The 9,630-nt window shown below is 43.1% G+C and overlaps 1 long non-coding RNA gene across 1 annotated transcript; it reads right to left on the bottom strand.

The window, feature by feature from the left end:
* Nucleotides 1-5,121: 5,121 nt before the first annotated feature.
* LOC139176265 (uncharacterized) lies at nt 5,122-9,000 on the bottom strand. The gene is made up of 3 exons (XR_011560679.1): nt 8,908-9,000; nt 7,202-7,427; nt 5,122-5,535 (listed from the first exon to the last, which is right to left on the bottom strand). It is a non-coding gene; the product is annotated as an uncharacterized lncRNA (long non-coding RNA).
* Between the last annotated feature and the right edge of the window lie 630 nt (nt 9,001-9,630).

Genomic DNA, 9,630 nt, shown 5'->3' with positions numbered 1-9,630 from the left:
CATCCATACATGACTACTGGAAAGACCATAGCTTCGACTAGATGGACCTTTGTTGACAAAGTAATGTTGTTGCTTTTTAATATGCTGCCTAGGTTGGTCATAGCTTTTCTTCCAAGGAGCAAGTGTGTTTAATTTCATGGCTGCAGTTACCATCTGCAGTGGTTTGGAGCCCAAGGAAATAAAGTCTGTCACTGTTTCCATTGTTTCCTCATCTGTTTGCCATAAAGTGATGGGACCAGATGCCATGATCTTAGTTTTCTGAATGTTGAGTTTTAAGTCAACTTTTTCACTTTCCTCTTTCACTTTCATCACGAGGCTCTTTAGTTCTTCTTCGTGTTCCTGCCATAAGTGTGGTGTCATCTGCGTATCTGAGGTTATTGATATTTCTCTCGGCAATCTTGATTCCAGCTTGTGCTTTATATAGACATGTAAATTATTTGAATATATATCATGTTAATACAGTTTTTGCTTCTTGCACACTAAATGATTTGATCTATTAGCTGTTGTCAGTTCAGATGGACAGATTCTCATTCTGACATCCAGAATATTTATATTTTAGAAAACGGTTGCAAAGCACATTAAGCTAGACAACAAGATTTGAGAAATAACTGTTACTTTCCACATTGAAAGCTGACTGTATGTTGAGAATAAAAGGCTGAGAGGCACTTTTCCATTCCTATCCCTTCTGGAGGATTGGCCAGGCATTTGTATTGTAGGACCCTGTTCTTGTTTGTTCTTAGTCACTCAGTCATGTCTGACTCTTTGTAACCGCATAGACTGTAGTCCCCCAGGCTCCTCTGTCTATGGGGATTCTCCAGTCAAGAATACTGGAATGGGTTGCCATGCCCTCCTCCAGGGCATCTTCCCAAACCAGGGATCGAACCCAGGTCTCCTGCATGGCAGGCAGGGTCTTTACCATCTGAGCCACCAGGGAAGCCCACTCTAGGACCTAAGCCAATATTTTTCCAAGTGTGGTCTTGAACCACCTCTTTCCAACTTATTAAAGGCCCTTCCTATAAATTTCTGGGATCCACTCAAAACTGACCAAGATGTATACATTTAAAGGTATTTCAAGCTGTACTTATCCAATGTGTTTTGAGAATCATTGATCAAGGGCCCCTCCTTTTCCCTTTTGTATCACCTTCAGGTTTAGCCAGGTAGCCTTTGTTGGGGCAGTCAGGCTCAACAAGGGATGCAGTGAAGTTGTCAAGAGAAGAAGAGAATGAGGGGAGAGAGGCTGATGCTTGGAAGAAGAAGAGAGTGTTCTCAGCAGGGATTCACTGAGGCAGGCTGTGTTGATGGGTAATAGATTCTGTGGATGATGGAGATTTGCAAAGCTCCTCAGCAGGTAATGGGCCACCGCTGGGAGTGGCTCATGGACGCTGGAGGACTTAGTTCCTATAGACAAGGTCTAGGAGAGGCACTTCTTTAGCATTTCCTAAGAAGCAATATTTAACAGATACTGGATAGTGGCTTCAAGTATAGCATAAGAAAAGCAATAACTATGGAAAGCATCACCATTCAAAGCCAGGCTGACCTTGAGTTTCTTGAAACATAAGGATTCAGAGTTTTGCATAATCCAGTGGATTACGGGGTATGGGTTATGTGGGGTAGAAGAATGAGAACAAACTTAAATATTCAAATATACTCTTAAGTGTAAAATCCTCTAAAGACACTCATAAGAAGACCAGCTAGAAACTCTACATAGAGAAGACACCATTGTAAAAATCCCAGATCCCGGGGTGAGGCTGAAGCACTCACTGGTCCACAGAGAAGAGGAGAATTGGATTAGACGGGTCTGACAAGCAGTTTTGCTTTGACCACATTGCTCCCATCACGCCTAGGCTGGCATAGCCCCGATCCCCACCCCTTGGCCTGTGATTTCTCTAGTGGGACTGCAAAGTATTGCAGGACCTTTCACAAGAGGTCTCCTTAAATTTCACTTCATGGTGACCATCAGGAGAAACACTGGGAATTGATCAGATAGACCCAAAGCAGACAGGGTTCACAGCAACTGGCCTTCAGATATTGTTCAGATATTCCTACTTGCCGTAGATCTCTAGCAGAGATCTCAGCTAATGGGACCCTCCCATCCGAATCATATGAGGAGAGTCAAGTCAGTGGACCCATTTAGCCAAGAAATGGAAACTGTGCCTGATTTGGATCCCTAGACAGTAAGCCCTACCACTGTCGAGCTTGTTTTATGAGTCCACTTGGGCAGAGAAACAAATATGCATCTCCAGTCAATTGCTGAGCAAAGCCTCTTGTCCCACTCAATCAGGAAGCCTGGCAAAAGCTGCAGAACCCATTCGACAGACCCAGGAACCAAGCCAGCAGCCCTGCCCAACCGTTGAGCATAGCCTACAACTCTGCATAACCAAGGACCCTCAGTAATGACCCCTACAGCCCAGCCCTGCAGCCCTACTCAATTGTTGAATGTAGCCTGTGGCCTTGCCCAGGCAAGGAGACCAGCCAGTGGCCCTGACCAGTCACAAAACATAACCTGCGGTACCTGGGAGCCTGGATAGTGACCCTGCCCTACTGCAGAGCACAGGCTTCAGCTCCATACAGCTGTGGAGCACAGACCACAGACTGAGTCCCCCCCCCAAACACAAAGCTCTGCATGCACCCCACCATCCAGTTTAGCACAGCCTGGGGCCCCACCAGACCAGGAACAGGTGTTCAAACCAGCCCACAGCCATGTCAAATGGTAGAATCCAACCAGTGGCACTGCCCTGCCAGGTTACTTAGCCTGCAGCCCCACTGACCAGAGCCTAGCTAGTGGCCTGACCTGACTGTGAAGCACCTCCAGAAGCCCCTCCTGGGCACAAAGACCACACCGTGGCCTCGCTAGAACAAAGAAGCCAGCCGGCAGGCTCACGCAGCCATCGAGCTTAGCTAGAGGCATCCGCTGCCTCTCCTTGACCAGAGAGCATGGCAGTGGTCTTGACCAACTAGAGACCCTGAGAGCAAGCCCTGCCTGCCCATGGACTCTGCCTGTTGACCCACCCAGTACCCCACCCTGAGCTAACTAGTGACCGTTTTTCCATGCCGCAGTGAATCTGTAAAGGCTGGAAGAAGAGAACACTTACTTAAATGGTCTCCTCATCACTTCATGGCAAATAGATGGGAAAACAATGGAAACAGTGGCAGACTTTATTTTCTTGGACTCAAAATCACTGCAGATGGCGACTGCAGCCATGAAATTAAAAGACGCTTGCTCCTTGGAAGAAAAGCTCTGACAAATCTAGACAGAGTATTAAAATGCAGAGACATCACTTTGCCAAAAAAAGTCCATATAGTCACAGGTATGTTGCTAGAGAAGACTCTTGAGAGTCCCTTGGATTGCAAGGAGATCAAACCAGTCAATCCTAAAGGAAATCAACCTTGAATATTCACTGGAAGGACTGATACTGAAGCCAAAGCTCCAATACTTTGGCCATGAGAAGAACTGACTCATTTTAAAAGACCCTGATGCTGGGAAAGACTGAAGGCAGGAGGAAAAGGGGACGACAGAGGATGAGATGGTTGGATGGCATCACTGACTCAATGGACATGAGTTTAAGCAAGCTCTGGGAGATGGTGAAGAACAGGGAAGCCTGGGGTGCTGCAGTCCATGGGGTCACAAAGAGTCGGATGTGGCTGAGTGACTGAACAACAACTTTAAGTAAGAAGGACGTGGAAGTGGAGTATATTGGTTGTTTCCAGGGCCGCTGGGAAAAATGGGTGAAGGGTGATCAAAGGGTGCAAACTTCCATGTGTAAGATGAATACATGTTGCCATAATGTTAAACATGATGACTATAGTTAACAACACTGTATTTCATACTTGAAAGTTGCTGAGAGAGTACATCTTAAAAGATCTCAAGGCAAACAAAACAAAACAAAACAAAACAAAAGGTCCTCTGTGAAGTGAGAGGTGATAGATGTATAAACTAAACTTACTCTGGTAAACACTTTGTAATATGTGCTGCTGCTGCTAAGTCACTACAGTCGTGTCTGACTCTGTGCGACCCCATAGACGGAAGCCCACCAGGCTCCCCCGTCCCTGGGATTCTCCAGGCAAGAACACTGGAGTGGGTTGCCATTTCCTTCTCCAATGCGTGAAAGTGAAAAGTGAAAGGGAAGTCGCTCAGTCGTGTCCGACTCTTATCGACCCCATGGACTGCAGCCCACCAGGCTCCTCCGTCCATGGGATTTTCCAGGCAAGAGTACTGGAGTGGGGTGCCATTGCCTTCTCCGTTCATAATATGTAACTACACCAAATCATCACATTGTATACCATAAACTTACACAATTTTATATTTAATTATATCTCGCAGGTAAGCTGAAAGGAAAAAAAAAATACTCTGATCACACTTGACAGTTCTTGTATTCAGGGTATATGGAGTTAAATAATATCATGAACCGTGTAGAATTTACATATTCATTGAATATTGAAGTTATACCTTAGAGGAATAATGAATGTTTTCTATTCTGTTTCTTATTTCAATACATATAAAATATTTAAAACAAAATGTTTAGTTTGTAAACCTTACTGAAAAATGTCTGTGGCAGGCACAGAAACCAAGTCATCTCTTTTTATTTGTTGAGATCATGGGAGATAAAAGCTTTAATGAAAATTCAAGGACTTTTTTTGTTGTTGGAATTTCTATAGTATTTAATGCTTTTGGAAGAAACATCAAGTTATCTAATCTATTGCAGATTCACCTATCTCTTAACCTATTGGCTCAAGTCTTTATATTTCTTGGGGGAAAATTATACAATCATATAATGACATGATAACAGTATTTTTTAGATTTCCTTTTTTCTCAGTTGTGTATGTATAGTGTGATGAAAATTGTTACTTTGACTATGCTCATTAAACCCTTTCCCACTATTATCTGGACTGTTGGAAATCATTTTAAAAGGATTTTTCTTGAACTCTAATATTTTACATCCACTGGTTTCTGTCTGAAATAGTCCAAAAGTTCTGAAAAAGTGTTATGCTTTTTTTTTTTTTAAAGAAAAACAGTTTGAATCATAACATTATAAGCTCTATTCCAAGGTTTTTCTTTTTTTTTTTTTTTTCTTTGAGTTTTAGTTAAGTCCTTGAGTATGAATGAAAGCAGTTTGTTTCAAAAATGTTTCTAACTGGGTAGGATGTTATCCTAGAAATAGTGGTAGGTGATGGGTTAGACAGTCAGGTTATGTGTCCCAGCACTGACACCCACTAACTGGGTGACTCTGAAGCAAGTCATTCATGTCTCTGCAACCTAGTTTTTCTGCCTATAAAGTGGAGATAATGTTTTTTTAATTTCTATTTTGCTAGGTTACTACAAGTTTAAGTTTACCTTCTTTCTAAGGGTCAAATGTTTCCAGGGATAAAGACACAGAGACATTACCAGTGAGGAGGAGAAGGAAGATCCTTTAATAGATGTAAAATCCACTGGATCTTGAAATGGCACCAGAGGGATGAGTCAGGATACAGTGAATTATGGGCTCAAATTGTGCACAGCTTGCTGGAGAAAGACTGCAAGGTCAACAACAGCAGGGCCTAGGATGGCAGAGACATGGAAGTAAGGTGTCTGAAGCCCTGGATATTGTTTCCTTGGTTTAGCGAGGGGCATCATCACTGTCAGCTATCAGTTACAAATGGGAGCCTTCAGGGATGCCCCTGGAGGCTCAGACAGTAAAGAAACTGCCTGCAGTGTGGGAGACCCAGGTTCAGTCCCTGGGTCGGGAAGATCCCCTGGAGAAGTGCATGGCAACCCACTCCAGTATTCTTGCCTGGAGAATTCCATGGACAGAGGAGCCTGGCAGGCTACAGTCCATGGGGTCACCAAGAGTCGGTCACAACTGAGCAACTAACACTTTCATTTTCAGGGCTGGAATGACAGGAAGAAATTGAGAAGTTGGAGGTAGATGATCAGAAGACAGAGGATGAAAGAATGGCACAAGGGAAGAAAGTAGGTATTCCCAGTTTATGTTCTGTAAGGGCTGTGGAATAAGAGGAGAAGAGTATGAAGACCTCAAGGAAAGATGTGGCTTAAGAATCTGCTGAACATCTAGTTATAAGAAGCAGTGTAGCCAGGGCATATGTAGTGGAGACTGATTAGATATTCAGTTTGGATGAGCATAAATTTCTTTGTTATAATCCAAATTCTGTAGTCAGGGATGAATGCATTTCCAATCAGCACAGAAGCTAGTTCTAATTGTAACATCCATTTAAGAGAGACAGGGCTAGAATCTATAGACTTTAGTAGAAGACTTCATCATCTGTTACCTAGACTAATATAATAGCCTCTGTATTTTCTCCCTCTTGCCAGTCACCTCTTATAATTTATACTAGGCACACTGTTGTCAGAGTGATCTTAAAACAAAAACAAAATTAAAAAATCCACAGATCTGATCATTGCTTAAAATTATTGACTACCTATAGAATGAAGTCCAAATTCTTCAATGTGATATTAGTACTTTTGGTCATAGTCCAGCCTACTCTTCCAACCACATCTCCTAACCCCCTTACCTTATATAAGTATATAAAGTTCAATCTATATAAAAAACATTCAATCTGTCATGCTGGTTTTCTTGCCCCAGAGTTATTGGAAGCTTTGAGAACAAATCTGTCCTGGATTCTTCTCACAGACCCAGGTTTCTTGTCTCCCTGTTGCCCGTGGGCCATTGTGTATCATTTCAAGATCACTTTCCGTGATCTCCAAATAAATTTTACTTGGATTGTAGCAGTGATTAAGTCTGAGCTGTGAAAAGTCTGCAGTGTTACTGTACTTGCAAGCTAGCAAGTTGGCCTGCCATAGTCTTCTATCTCTGTCCTCGTATGTCTGTCTCCAAACCCTTCTCTGTGTGTGTGTGTGTGTGTGTAATCTATATCTTTATTTATATAAACATAACATCTCAAGATCAGGGAGTGGACCCTTCTCATATAGCAGCTTCCATCAGTTCTCTGAGCCCAAATTCTCCAGGGGTTGAATGCACGGTGAGTGCTGTATGTACCCACCCATGCAGAGGTTTGCACTGTAGGCGAGGAATCCCCAGATTATGAAACTTGGAATTTATATAAGAGTTGCAGGCACAACTGCACATCGTGCCCTCTGGGAGCTTCAAGGGAAACTGGGGAGGAAGGAGATGATGGGTAGGGGGAGGGAAAGAAAGTGCAAGAAAGAGAAAATGGTTTTTGTTTTGTAATATGAACAAATCCTCACTCTGCAGTGTGAACAGATGGTTCCAGGGTGATAACTCTTCGCTCTCTCCAGATGTCCGTATCTTTAGGGTTGCTCTTCAGTTTTCCTTCTACACAGGTGTCAGTGCTCTTCGCTCAGAAGGTCCTGAGCGCAGAAATGTGAAATGCTGATGGAACACTGCCTCCAGCAGCTGCGCATCTTGGTACTGTTCTCCTCCTGTTACCTCCTTGTACCGTCTCTGCTTTCCCTGGGTGAAAGATGAGTCAAGGGTATACAATTTGGCACACTTTTAACGGAGATTTGGGAATAACAGGAAGGAAACACAACATAGGGAGGAATTTATCGCTGGTTCTAGATGGGCCAGTTTCAGAAGTGAGAGACCCTGACCCAGGCCCAGCCTCTGGGGATCTCTTTTGGATCATCTCCTGCCTGCATGAGCCAAGTGCCTGAGCCCATTAAACCTCCTTCAGAGAAGACTTCTCTGGAGCAGTTCACTGTGCTTGGAGAGCCTGGCATTAATGCGGGTATAGAGATAGTGCAGTGGGCACAGTAGAGAGCCCTGGCTCAATTTCAGCTAGATGTTCAATGATGCTTATGTTATAGATCAAGGAAGAAGAGAAATATGATTAAACAAGTGATTCTGGGATAGGTTTTCATATTGAAGGAAGTGAAAATACATTTTACTTCACATCATAAGTAAACTTTAAAGTAGGTTAATTATTTAATTGTGAAAGGTAAAAAAATTTGTTTTATTTTTTTTTGTAACTATTTATTAACAAGTCTGTCTCAAAACCAGACTGTGTTTTCTGTCACATAGTATGAGTTTATTACATGATGTTTGAAAATGTGTTTTGAGATTCAGGGGAGATATTTCTGTGTCTCTAGAGTGCATGGCACCCCACTCCAGTACTCTTGTCTGGAAAATCCCATGGACGGAGGAGCCTGGTAGGCTGTAGTCTATGGGGTTGCTAAGAGTCAGACACGACTAAGCGACTTCACTTTCACTTTTCGCTTTCATGCATTGGAGAAGGAAATGGCAACCCACTCCAGTGTTCTTGCCTGGAGAATCCCAGGGACGGGGGAGCCTGGTGGGCTGCTGTCTATGGGGTCACAGAGTCAGACATGACTGAAGTGACTTAGCAGCAGCAGAGTGTTTTATCAAAAAAAACACCCCAATATCATTTATTATGTCCCTACTGCCTTCATTTGTAAATTTGTAATATTTTAGATACAATTCTGTGAGAATTTAAGATGAAAAAGTATCAGAGATATGAAAGAAAATTGGAAAAGAAGGCAAATTCAGAAAAGTTTAGGGAGAGAGTACAGTTCTAAGATTTGCTTTTTCTAGATATTTAAAATTTTGAGTAATTTCTGAATATTTAATAAAATGTTTATGTAAGGCATTCTACATTGCTTCTCATCTCAAACAACTCCGAATTATTACTAAATACCAAAAGTTGAGATTTGGCACTTAATAGGTACTTATTGGATTGCTTGAATTAACGAATTGAAAAGAATTTTTAATGCCAGAAAATTTAAATTTCTGGCCATCATACTGTCGTTATCTCATGATTCCGAGGTAGAAAATGAAGGTAACAGTGGCCAAAACTAATTAACATTTGATTGTGTTCTAAATACAACACCGTATTTACAACATTAGAAACTGTGGTGGTCATTTGTCACTGTTTATCTATTCAAACTCTTTCCAACGTTTGAGAATCCCCCACCTTGGCAGGAGACAGGGGACTATTGGCAAAGACCTCTCTCCTGACGCGGCCCACTGGCTGGCTCAGACTGCCTTGCAGTTAGAGGGCGGGCGGATTACCCAGTGCGCACCGCGCGGCTGCCCTCCCGTCAGGTGCTGCGTCAGGTGCTGCGTCAGGAGCCAGCGACGCGGGGGAAGGGGAGGGTCAGAGCAGAGGCAGCAGGAGCTGTCAGGTTGGGCTCCTGGGCGTAGACGTGCGCGCAGCTGTTGTAGTAGCTGCAGCAAAATGAGCGGTGGCTGAATTGGGGCTCGCGGGACGTTTGCTCTCCAGAGGGGAGCCTACTCACAACTCACCATCTTGTCCTGAGACTTGCAAAAGATCATCACCTCCAAACACTGTCCAAAATAAGTCTATTTTCCTAACTCTGTGTTGTTCCCTTTTGAACAATACCATATGTTGAGCATTATATTTCCAGTTTCTTTACTGTTTCTTGTCTGCGCACAGCAAATATCATATTTCTTCAGTTTTTAGCATCTTTGCTCCCAAATTACCTCTGAGAAAGCGCTTGAACTCGAGTACACACGCACATGCACACATTGCTGCAAAAACAAACTACAAAGAGGAGGGCAGTTTCTGTTCTTATAGAAAACTTGAAACATGTGTCTCAACAGCCAGCTAAATCTTCAGAGACATAGCTCTGCTGGAAACGTCTGTACTCAGGATGCTGGGGATGGATGCTCTGGT

Source organism: Bos indicus, chromosome 16, assembly GCF_029378745.1.
Source record: "Bos indicus isolate NIAB-ARS_2022 breed Sahiwal x Tharparkar chromosome 16, NIAB-ARS_B.indTharparkar_mat_pri_1.0, whole genome shotgun sequence".
In the NCBI taxonomy this organism is placed as follows: Eukaryota; Metazoa; Chordata; class Mammalia; order Artiodactyla; family Bovidae; genus Bos; species Bos indicus.
Note: the sequence above shows the minus strand (reverse complement) of the source record. Positions and strands in the feature narration are given on the sequence as shown.